General features: G+C 43.7%; 1 long non-coding RNA gene across 1 annotated transcript in view; it reads right to left on the bottom strand.

Annotated features, from left to right (window-relative positions):
• Positions 1-12,921, bottom strand: part of LOC146184529 (uncharacterized) — a 44,582-nt gene that overhangs the window by 21,026 nt on the left and 10,635 nt on the right. The window lies entirely within an intron of this gene.

The raw sequence follows: 12,921 nt of genomic DNA, 5'->3' as shown, positions 1-12,921 counted from the left end.
CAGCACAAGCATTCTGTGTTTTGATTGATACCGAGTATGTGAGTGCTCAATACTGACACAATGAAATGAGTGCTTGAAGGTTTGTTTATTGATACTCCTAGCCGTGAATACATGACAACAGATCGCAGAATACATCCATTCCAGCAGTGGAGTAATACAGGTGAAGCACAGATCAAACCACAACTCTTGTTCCTGCATTTGCTGATCTGAATTATAATTTGAATTTATTTACAGTCTAATACGCTTGCAGAGTGTTACATTTCTTATCTCCAAGCTGCAGTAATAGCTGGTCCCTTTCAGGTGTGTTTGCCAAAGTGTAGGGGCAGCACTGCATATTTTCAAAACGTTGTGCTGGTTCAACCGTCCTTGAACCAAATTTCATGAGCGTTAGCCATTGGCCGCAGTCACAGTTGCTGCTGCCACTTCGATCTTGGCTCGCTTGCACTCTTGCTCAGCTTTTTGGCAATGGGCTAGTCTGGCTTCTCTTTGTTCAATGGTCTCGGCAGGCTGTCTGGCACGGTTGCAACCTCCGTCTATAGTGAGGTGGCGTATGTGCATGGTGTATTTCCGTAAGTTTAATGAAGGAGAAGGAGTAGATGAAACATTAAGACGAGGATCATTGTAGCGCACGAAAATGTCTTGCAATTAGAAATTGATGGAGGCGATGCTTACTGTACAGAGGAGAGTGTGTTGTAGTTTTACTACGAGGTGTGATAGGTTGTGGCAATAGCATAGTGCTCTCATGTCTAAGCTATAAAGATGACATTGTTTGCTGCACAGCGTGAGAGTTCAAAGTCAACATTGCATTCACTTTGAGGTTTGTGCACGGGAGAAGTAGAGCGAATGCTCTAAAAGCCTTATTTTAGCTGTCTCTGCTATCACCAGCTGTCATGCCTGGACATAATTCCCTATTTCTTGATTATCAGCTGTATCTAACTGTGCATTACATCGCTCTCCTTTCACAGTGAATATATGTACACAAATTCTGCCAGCTAAGGTAGCCACTGCTTCTCATTTTGTAGCCTGTACCGCAGGAATCACTTAGAACAGGCAATGACAAGGTCTCCCAGCCCAACTAATATTTATCCCTCTGGCATTTTATAGAGTGAGGAGCTTCTTTCATAATTCATTCATTTGGCACTGTTGATAAGGATGTTTTTAACTTGTTCTCTTGCAATTTCTGGGGCCTGAACTTTGTCGACAGCTTGGCTTGTTATCTTGCTTCCTTGAGATCTGTGAATATGTTTCTAGTTTTTACTGTCGCTTTTCTATCTGCATATCTCCTCTTCTGTGGCTTCTTTTCATGGTCGCTTTTTCCAGTGTTGGTGTTTACATTTTATTCATCTGTGCAGGATAGTCAAAGGAAAACGAAAGGCAGTATAGAACAGAGCACCAGATAGAAGGAACATAACTGAAGAATTTACAGCTTTGCAGAAAAAGACCACGATGAAATTTGCAAGGAGAGAAGAAGGGAGCACTTATCCAAGGGGAAGAGGTCATCTGCCTTGGGGCAGAGCATTCCGACCAGTTACGTGGGTGTGTGATGGTGGGCTGTCGGCTTTGACGGTTCCAAGCGGCCTCCACTGGCTTCTGCTTTGGTTATGTAGGCTGAGGCATTCCCAGTCTACGGTACGAGCAATGCACTTTGCAACACACTCTCATGCTGTGCAGTAAGCATCCTTCTCTTCATCAAGTTCAAACTACAACATACTGTTCAGCTGTGTGGCAAACATTGTGATCTTCATGAAGTACCATCTGCACCAGTCCTTCATTTAACCTGGGTAAATATGGCATACACGTACGCCATCTGGACGAGTGCGGCCGAGGTTTGCTAGCGTAGTGTCGGACCAATTTAAGCAGTGTGACATAATTCGCAGTGGTTTCACATTACTGCACCTAAGCAGAATTGAGTGCACTCGTGCAATTTCTTTTGGAGGGGGGGGGGGGGAGCAGTTCTTTTCACTGCACTAGAGTATGCAGGTTGTGCCACAAATTTTCTCAAAGTTGGCAAATCCCATGAATCCTTGCAGCTCATTGACCTATTTGTAATTTTTGTAATTTTTTAGCATATGTAATACCTTTCCTGCAGTTTTGGTCTGTTTTATATTGTCACAGACCCCGCCTTAACGATTAACAGAGGCGCGGGATCCACTTTACGGTTACCCGTCGTCCCTCTATGAGGTTTGAGAACACAGTTAAAAGTTAGGCCGGTCAACCAGTGAAGTGCGTGATCAAGGAATAAATTTATGCGTCGCTTTTTTAACACACAATGGGAACATATATAGGTAGTAGTCCAAATTACACTGCATAAAAAAAATTAATAAAACACCAGGACATGATAGTAATAAAAAACGACTCAATAAATGACAAGAGAAAAAAAACGACAATGAACAAACGCTGCGATAAAGAAGACTATAAAATAACAAAGCAAGTATTCCAGAGATAGTAAGTAAGGGCGAGAGTTACACAAAAACACAGCGTAAAATACTAAGCCAGGTCAAGGTTTAAACAAAGGCAAAAAGAATATTCAATTAACCGACAGTCTGTAGCAAAACGGATTCTCACAGCCTTCTTATCTAATGAAGTATCGTAATCGCAGAGTTGGCCGGTAGCGGCGGCCGTACAGGGAGTGGGGACGACAAGTTGGTCGTGTGCTGGGTGAAAAAAACAAGACACTTTCCTGGAGCAAGCAGCCACGAGAGTAAACGTTTTTGTATAGCAGGCCATCACATAGGCATAGGCAAAACTGGCTGTTCGAGGTTGGGTCTTGAGCAGCAGCTAAGAACGACTCCAGATGCCGATCGGTGTGTTCCTCGGTTCAAAAGGTATGAGTATTTGGAAATCTCTGAGATAAAGCAGTGACGTAATGATCGAAGTTGTCCGCGTCGCATTCCGTCGTGGCAGGTGGCAACCAGGAGAGGCAGTCTCCATCTGCGTGCCGTCGGCCACTTTTGTATGAAATGCTGTAGTCGTATTCTTGCAAGCGAAGTGCCCAGCTGGCTAGGCGACTAGACGGATCACAGAGATTGAGTAGCCAGCATAGGGAATGGTGATCGGTTACTACTACGAAAGGCTCTCCGTACAGGTAGCAGCGAAACCGCTGCACGGCGAAAACAACCGCGAGACATTTCTGCTCGGTGATGGTGTAGTTGTGCTCAGTCTTGCTTAGAGTCCGACTGGCGTAAGCAATCACATGTTCACAGTCGTCATAGCGCTAAACGAGGACAGCACTGAGGCCTATGCCACTTGCGTCCGTGTGCACTGAAGTTGGAGCAGAAGGGTTGAAATGCCGTAAGATAGGATGTGATGTTAGGAGGAACCTCAGTTGTCGGAAAGGATGAGTCGCATTACCTCACCGACTTGAACTTGTGCAGTGTGCAAAATGGCTCCATTCTGCACAGCTAGTACACTGCAAGTCATGTACTTTGCGCTGTAGCCTGGCGAGTCACAGCGACCATCCCCTGCCAGGTCTGTTGTTGTCCCTACAAGCTCACTAGCAAGTTCTGCTTGCCTTTGCTGAAAAAGCTGCAAAGAAGGAGATGTTCAATTTAGAGGCTACAAACTTGCAGTCATGTGATTGCCTTAATGCATATTAGGATGAGGGGGGCAGGTTTCAAATGCTGCATTGCTTTTCACTTTTCTCACAGCACATTTACTAAAAAAAAAAAAAATATTGCAAAAATTATGCCTTCAGTACTAGAGCATGCAGCTGGTCTATTAAACATGTAGCCAAAGGCAACAGAGATGTGCAGTAGCAGGTGCATTGCACTGCAATGCCTCCGCTGTTGCATATATGCTGCATTTTATATGTTTTATATGTTGCATTGTAGATTCAAGTTGTTGTCATGAAAGGATGCGACATCTAGTTATCGAGTTAATGACATATACTTTGACTTGAATGTTGTATGAGAGATATCCTTATTGTCAAACCTCATTTCTGGCAGGTAGCAAGTATGCCCGTTGGTAGTTGTAGTAGGTCCTCTCTGTGATGCCTTGCACCCCAATGGATTGCAGGAACCGAAGAACTGAAGCTATACCGCAGCCAGAGAACAAGATGCCTGCAGCCAGGAGGACATTTCTTGCTGCTTTTCCTTCAACCAGTGGTTTGCTTTTTCAGAGGAAAGAATGCTGCAGTGAGCATGTCCCCTTCACAGTCACAAGGCTTCCCGCTATGCTAAAGTAAAGGGTTCTTGTTTGCCCGCACATTGTTCAGGTCTCAAGAAGCTGCCGCAGGCAACCCTCGAACACAAGGAATTTTCGTTCTTTGTAGAGGGGTTCCTCAATCGCTGACTGGGCCGTTTCATCCTGATGGTCGCTGAAAAAGAAGTGCAGTGATGTCAGCGATTGGTGCCGTGTGATTGTTAATATTATGAACTAATACGTAGCAGCCGTGGATGTTCATCTCGGAATGTCTTGGCTGTAAAATGTGCTAAATAAAGCTGCTGTCAAAGTTTATAGTAGGTATGCATTTTTTTTTTCATTCTATCAACAGGGAACAGAAAAATGTCATGGCAAATTAGGTACACTTTAGGGCTACGCAACTTATATTTTTTTCACAACAGAATCAAATATCCTTGTGCATCTTAGTGACTTGTTCAAATATTTGTGCAAAATTAAACTTCAAAGTGCATGTGATGGCTCCGTAGTAGCTCTAAAGACAGCACTAATGTACACTAGGCAGACACAGCATGACCATATTATGTAAGGAAAAATTGCCCTTTTGCTACCTGACGCAACTGTGAATAACCTAACACCATGTCCGAGATTAGTGGTGTGCAAGGTATGTATGAGGCATGGTCTCTATAGACTCATCAAGGCAATATTTGTTGACCCATTGTGAGTATTACCACATCCTTAATCATGTCAAGCCATGCATGAGACTTATGAACGCTATCATTCGAATGCTGTGTCACAGGGAGGATATATTTGCAGGTTTGAATGAGTGAATATGTGACACATAGGTGACGTATTTCGTCAAGTTTTCTTTTTTTTTTTTTGCCTAATGAACAGTGCTTAAATGACAAATTTTCTTGCCTGCCATAGCCAGCAAATGCACAAAAGTGGATGAAAGAAGTTCTGTTCTAACGAGCGGCCAGTGATAGCAGTAACTGGCCAGTGATAGCAGCCTGCCACCGACTTCTCTGGTGGCAGGCTTCTCTGTTTAAACCTTGGTGCTGACTAGAGATTTAAATCCAATAGACACCTGTGTGCCTGGAAAAATTTCATATATTTAAAATTATTTGCAAGCACCCCATCTACATTTAATGTAATCAATCATATAGCTCTTTAATACATTTTCACAACACTACAACATCTTTATCAATAATGACTTACCAACAGAATGGCACTCCCACATTGTGTTGCCACAGTATGCGTGCGAGTAGTTGAAGGCCCCGCTGGTGATTCTTCCTGCAGACAGATATTCATAATTATAATGATGGTTGCAGATTTGAAATTTTTCATGCTTTCATTTTCAGGTGCTGTATAGAGAACTGCCCGTAACAAAATGCAAACATTGTCAACTTGCTACACATACACAAATATTCTGAAAGTGGAGAACTGATATGACTAAAAATTTGCACAGACAAGCTGTAGTTTGTGGAGTTTCAAGAGCCCTGAAAAATTTGGAGGCATGTTAGCAGCACAAACAAAAGACACAGTGCAGGACAGTCGACTAATACACTGTTCCATGAACCAATCCAGCAGCTCATTATTTTTGAACGTCGGGTCTCCCATGTTAATCCAGTTAATATATGTGCTCCGAGTTTCTTTTTTTGGTGTGCCAGTGCACACCAAAGCCTTGCATCATCCACTAAACAAAATTAACTATTTGAACTCCAAAATAATCTCATCTATACAGGAAGAGCTACATTTTAATTGCTTCCAGAAGGTGCCTCAAGCAATGATCGAGCTTGTGCATGGAAGCAGACATAACATTTGCACTAATTTGCATAGCTTACTTACTCGGGCAATAGAGCCATCATATGCAATATAATACAAAGCTGTTCAGTACAGTTGAAAATTAAGTGTGTACATATGTCAAAAGACTTGCATCATCCACTGGACAAAATGAACTATCCAAAATATTCTCACCTCTACAGGAAGAGCTGTGGTATTTGGATCACCTCCGGTAGGTGCCTGAAGCAATGGTTGAACACGTAACTAACTGCATGAAAGCATAATGACATAGCAACAGTTGTGCTAGTTTATATAGCTTCTAACAATAGAGCCATCATATATGTGTGCAACATATTCCAAAGTTATATATGTGGCCTAAATATTCATAAATATAAATATAAAAGTATATATACATTGTTATTAATACCATGATAACAGTACTAACCTGTCCAAAGGAAACCTGTGTAGTGCTGAGGTCTTTCGGGCTTCCTGGCGATGATGGTTTGCCATGCTAGGAAAAGAAAGGAAATTTGTGCGTAATCAACATTGTGTTAATGGCAGTTTTATTCTGCACATGAATGAGAATGAAAGGAGACAAAAGTCTGCAAGTGCAAGGTCATAGGGGATACCTTCTTTTTTTTTATCTATATACCACATGTTATTTTTCCTTCCACTTGGTATTTAATCATCTTTCTGCCTAAAATCGTTACAGGACTAATTCTGATCAATATCACCACAAAAGTATTTAAAAAAAACCTACATTTACCTTGGACTCGACTGTCGGCTCCTTTCATTAATTGTATCATAACGAGCCAATTTCCCCTTCAATTTTCCGCTTCATGAATGAGAAAGACATGCATATACAGGTGTTAAAAGGCAAAGATCAAGAGTAGACTAAACGCACTGTAAAATAAGCATATCTTTAGGTGGATGGGGGGTGGGGGAGGGGGGGATGCAGTTGGTCTGTATTGTTATTAGTGTGCTGGTATTTTTTTATTACAAGTCAGGCTTGGTTTATGGGGTTCAACGCCCCAAATTCGACTCAGACGAGGCGCCGCACAGCACTGAGTGACATCGCACAGCACATGTACAGGTGCGGACGTAAGTAAACGGAGCAGCTAGGCTTTTTCAGTCAAATTGCCTTCCGCACTGGAGATCAGGAAATATTTGTCCGTGAAAGGGCACTTGCGTCTACTACCGGTCCACGCATCCCACGACTACCAGTTTCAAATATGCACCGAGTGAAAAATGAAGAAAAAGCGTGCTCCGTTTACTTTTGTCCGCACCGGTACGCGGGCACCTTGCTTGCGCTTCCGTCGAAAAGCGGCCGCTGTGCCTTGGGCACAGCAGTCGACCACCCTAACCCACTGCACCACCCAGGCAAATTATACTGCGATTGTTGTGATCGCGTACACGTTAGTGTATGTTAATTCATGGTTCCATGTGCGCAGGTCGCCTTATCTTTTTTTTTTTTTTTTTTTATTATCCGCGCGCCGCAGGGCGAGAGCTCCCTTTCATACATTTTCAGCGCCTTAACTTGTTGTGGTCCTCTCGCAAGAGCGGTTTGCGCGCAAGGAATCTGCGCCTGCCCTTAGAAATCGTGGCTTCATTTAAAACATTAGGCGTAATATTTAACGAAAAAATGTCATGGGATGAACATGTTTCCTTCCTTGTAAATAAATGCTCAAATATTATTGGCCTTATATACAGGAACCGTGAGGTATTACCACGAAACGTAATGTTGATGGTATACCATTCATTGTTCAGTTCTCGTCTGAACTATTGTCATTTAACATGGGGTACAACAACAGCAGGAAATCTTCAGATGCTGCAAGTGTTACAGAAAAAATTCCTAAGGATTCTTGAAAATGTTCCGCCAACTTACCATACGACACCTCTTTTCTTAAAGTACAGTATACTTCCAATAACCAAGCTTTATGACTACTGCTTAAGCAAGGCTATAAAAAACGAGGTCTCAAACAACACTTCTTTTCTTTGTAAATTAGCTGGGCTAGAAAAACGAGAGTCATCATACAACATAAGAAATGCTGAGCAGTGGAGTGTAAAAACTTACAGAACTTCGTTTGGTGAACAAACATTAGCTAATAGACTACCCCGACTGCTTAACAACTTAGCACAAAGCAATATCTTTCTTCCCAGGGCTGCACGTCGGAATTTGTTTCAGTACTTTTTGCATTCAATAGAACGGTTTTGTTCATGACTGATTTAACCTGTTTTTTGTGTGTGTGTTCTTCTTTTTTTTTTCTTTTTTTTTACTCGCCGTAAGTGTGGGCTTCTATCTGCTTGTTTTGATTGTGTACCTTGCGTTGATAACTGTAAACTGACACGAGCTGTATTTATTATCTCAATGTTTCCTCATCCTTTTTTTCTTTTTTTTTCTCGCCATAAGTGTGGGCTTCTATCTGCTTGTTTTCATTTTCATTGTGTATTTTGCGTTTCATAACTGTACACTGACAAGAGCTGTATTTATTATTTCAATGTTTCCTTACCTTGTGTTTAAATTCACATGACATGTGCTTTTTATATATGCCTGACTACTGTGGTGCTGCCAAAGTGGGGGCCCGTGGCTTTGTCAAGCTGTCAAACGGCAGCTTTTACCCCGGGCTCCCGCCATCATTGTACCAGGATGGCAAATAAATTGAATTGAATTGAATTGAATTGAAACTTGCGCTAGGCTTCATGCACTTCCATGCGAGACTCCGAGCCGTGCTACGCGTTTCCACAATAACTCGCAGCAGAAAACTTACCATTCCAGGGAGAAACTGCGTCGGCAAAGCGTCGGACTTGAGGCGTTGACGTCTCATGTTGAGGCCAGTTTGCTGCGCCAAACTGGGATTATACTGGTATGCGTCACGGGAAAAGTGGCGGCCACAAACTCTGAGCTCCTGGCGCTTGAGCCCGACGCGTTGGAGCCAGCTTTCCCGCGTGACACCTTGCTTTGTAGGGACACGATGTCGCATTATAACATCTTTCCTGTCCTCGGCTTTACAGCCAACTACACAGCAATGGTGGTCCATTGCAGACCAGAAAAAAAGCAGCAGCAGTTGAGATCGCGAGATTTCAAGACTGACAACCGGGCAACACGTGCTTTTGCGAGCAGACGGATCTCTCTCGGCCGGAAGTGTTCCGCTTCTATCAAGATGCGCGCAGAATTCTTACCTTTCTTTAATGTACAATAATAACTAACGAATAAAATACTTCTTTCAGGAAGAATAGTGCTAATTTTAAAATCTATAATTGCAAAAATTACATGTGACGTCATATGGCCATGGCCAATGATAACGTTAACCCCAATGACGTCGCATGGGCTGGGCGGCTGAAAACGCACGGTGGTGTGTCGCCCAAATCGGCTGCGAGCGGCAATTTTCCAAAATTATTTGTAAATTACAGCTAACACGCAGAGCTTTTTGAATGTGATCTCGATGCTCACTAAGACCACCTCTAAACACATGTAGCATCAAAATACGGCCGTAAATGGCGTTTCAGGGGCCCTTTAAGTCACCTTAAGTAAATGCGAAAGCGTTTTGGCCGCCCTGCTGCGATTCCTGGAAAGCCCGATTTCTCGAGAGGGAAATAGTATAGTACCGTATCCAGGAAAAATTCTACAAGGACTAGCTCAACCTGTTTGTACCCGCACCTCTATTCCGATCCATATATTGTGGAGGCCCAAGACAAGATGTCCTAAAGAGAGTTAGGAAGATGCCGGTAAAAACGACCGTCAAATCGTTTTTCTTCAAGCTCCACTCTGGTACCCTTCCCGTGAAAACGTGGCTTAATGATGAAGGTATATTTGTACCTTGGACCCTCAACTGCACAATATGTAAAAAAACAGAGACCATCGATCACGTTTTTATAGAATGCTGGGATCCCGTTTTTTACTGGGATGTATATTACAAAGAGCTTTAAAAAAAGAACTACCCATTATTCCTTACGGCATCCGATTTCAACCCGTACAAGTGACGAGGTCCCATATGGGTGCTGGGCCTCCACAGCATTTGGAAAACTCCAATGGCATTTGGGCACGCCGAAGAAAATGTACGATCGGTCAGGCACAACTTCATTGAAAGTGTCACATTTCTCAGAGATACTCTCTGCAGTCAGCCTGAGAAGCCTCAGTGGATGAACGTGATTGACGCATTGATTACAATAAAAAACATTTAGGATATCATGATTCAAAGGCAGGCTAGTGATTTCTATGCCTGTGTGTACTTTGTTGACCGGCAATAAAGAAAAAAAGGTCGGTGTGGAGGAAGCCAGAAACCATAGACCATGTTTTTTTACACTGTTGGGAAGGAGTATATTTTTGGGACGTATTGCAAAGAACGCCAATGAAAGATTTTCCGCTAGACCCGCATGGCATTTGGTACTTATGCGTAGAAAGTGAGGATGGGGGTCCCCATTGATTTAATTATACTCATGGGCCTCCACTGTATATGGTGCTCAAGAATGGCGGGTTACCATTGTGATAAAAATGCAAGACCTGCCAGAATTTATTTTCGGGAAAACGTGGACAGGTATTTGGCAATCCAGAAAGTTACAGCAGGACCTCCCGAGTGGCTCTCAAGGCTAGAGCCTTTGTTGTGTGTGCGTGAATTTTAGTGTGTCGTAAATCGAATTTGAGGGATTTTTGTTGGTTTTCTCGTGTCAAGACCAGCCAATAAAAGGAAAAAAAGGAAAGGTCGGTGGGGTCGAGTGGTTAGCGTAACACGCTACTGAGTATGAGGTACCGAGTTCGTAGCGCGCTGGTGCAGAAGTTTTTTTTTTTTCTCCTATTTTTGATTTGCTTTTCGCTTTTTTAGCCTATTTTAATGTACTTGAGGCGCTTCGTTACTTTTCAGCTTTTACTTTTTATCTACGGCCTTTTTTTTTTTTCTCCGGCCGACCAGTGCCAACGGTGCGGAGCGTGCCAGTATAAAAAAAAAGGTCAAATGCCAGTCTCTCGGGGAGCATCTGCAAAGAGCAACTGTTCCTCCTCCTGCAGTTAATTCTTTGGAGACTAAGTGTTTGGCATCTTGCAGTTGGTCCCCAAAAGGATTAATGATTGTGGCAAACCAGTTGGTCCCCAAAACGACTAACCTTACAACCCCTTTTAGTCCTTTTTTTTTTTAGTGTAGAGCGAGAAAATGTCCATTTATTGTAATGTTGGCTCGGTTTCCGAACTGAGGATCTCCTTCAATCCTTCTTCAGTGCTCATTAATACTAACTATATTGGTCACTATATACCAGAACTTCACCAATATCACGGGGAATCTCGCGGACAAATCTCGCCCACAGATCTTGCGCAATTTCTGCGCACACTTTCTGCGGACGCCACTCACGAGCTGTAGAGGCTTTGGCCTTAAAACACTGGAAGAAAAGCGGAACTAATCCGCGTACCTAGGCAGATCTCACATGATCCAACAAAACAAAACCAATGAAGAGCACAAACGACCTCGCGCATCAACCTCTACTCTTTGAAGCTCAATTTCGGCGCGGGCCAGCCTAGGCCGCCGTGCACGCCAAACCGAACAGTCCTCTGCCTCCGCGTTCCACGTAGTGTGTTGGACGACTAAAAATGAATTGCACTAATGGGAGTAGAACTGAGCATTTGACCTCACAACCCTCGACCTAGCCCCAAACTCAAAATATGATCTGTGCCCTCACTCCGCCTCAACCTCATCCACGGATGTTGACGTCCTACCAGGTGACTTCACTGCAATTTTTCAGCAGCCACTTATAACCGAAATAACTCTACACGACATTATGACGTTACCGAATTCCTCATCCTTCTCCTTCTTCAGGTACATCCTGGATTCACTTGAATTCGGAGATTAAAAAGAGCCTTAAAGGAGCAAGAGCTCTTTTTACATTTTGCTTTCGCACTAGCTTGGAATGAAGTTCCTGCCTCTCCCTATTTGGTAAACGCTTGTCACCATTTACCATGCGCAGACAGTTTCGTCTCCATCAACAATCAATTTCTCTTCATGGCAGCTGCGTCTTATAAGCACCATTGTTCCATCATTTGCATCATTTACCGCTGTGCTGGTACGTAAGGAACGTTACGTTCACCACGTCCTGCGGAATTTCGGCGTTGTTGTTAAGGATCACTCGTCAATACGCGAGTAGGAACAAGGAATAGGAGACCAAAGGGGGTTCCTTCTGGAGATTATGAAAAATATATTATGGCATGGGGGATTCGTATATAGTGTTACGATGAAATAAGAAGGGGTGTTTATTTACAGTGCTGATGTAGCTGAACAAGATGAAGCCTACTAGCGCCCAGAAACCAACGCTTCTTCTTCCTCTTCTGCCACACCATCACCATCCTTCATCGTCGTCATTAGCGTGACATTTCCCCCCTACTCAGACGAAGCCCTCTGGGCATGTTCGTGAGTTGTGCGAGGCTGACACGGCTTCAAGTGGGCAACATGACATAGTTCGGTTTTTGCAGACCGGCGACCCGATGCTGTCAGGCGGGCTATTCCATAAGTTAAATCACTAATGCGTTTGACAACCACATATGGGCCGTCATAGTGGGCCAAGAGTTTTTGATGTAGGCCACGGCGCCGAATTGGACGCCATAGCCAGACTAAACCACCTACAGAGTACGTGACCCGCCGGTGACTCGCATCGTATCGCACGTTAGAACGTTCTTGTGAAGCACCAGACCGTAATCGGGCGATTCTCCGAGCTTCTTCGGCGAGACAGAGGGTCTCAGCCAGACAGGGGTCTTCACGGCTTGTGAAGGGCAGGATAGTATCCAGAGAGTAGCGTGGCGGTCTGGCATAGAGCAGGAAAGATGGACTGTACCCAGTCGTCTCATGCGTGGCGGTATTAAACGCATACGTGATGAAGGGTAGTGTGGTGTCCCAGTTCTTATGCCCTGCGTCCACATACATGGCTAGCATGTTGATAAGCGTTTTGTTGACGCGCTCAGTCAAGCCATTTGTCTGGGGATGGTATGGCATCGAGTGTCGGAAAGTTACGGCGCATAATTACGCATGAGCTCTTCAACAACATCAG

Source organism: Amblyomma maculatum, chromosome 7 (assembly GCF_055883805.1).
Source record: "Amblyomma maculatum isolate TAMU_Amacu chromosome 7, ASM5588380v1, whole genome shotgun sequence".
Lineage (NCBI taxonomy): Eukaryota > Metazoa > Arthropoda > Arachnida > Ixodida > Ixodidae > Amblyomma > Amblyomma maculatum.
The sequence above is the reverse complement of the archived record's forward strand: the minus strand, read 5'-3'. Positions and strand labels throughout refer to the sequence as shown.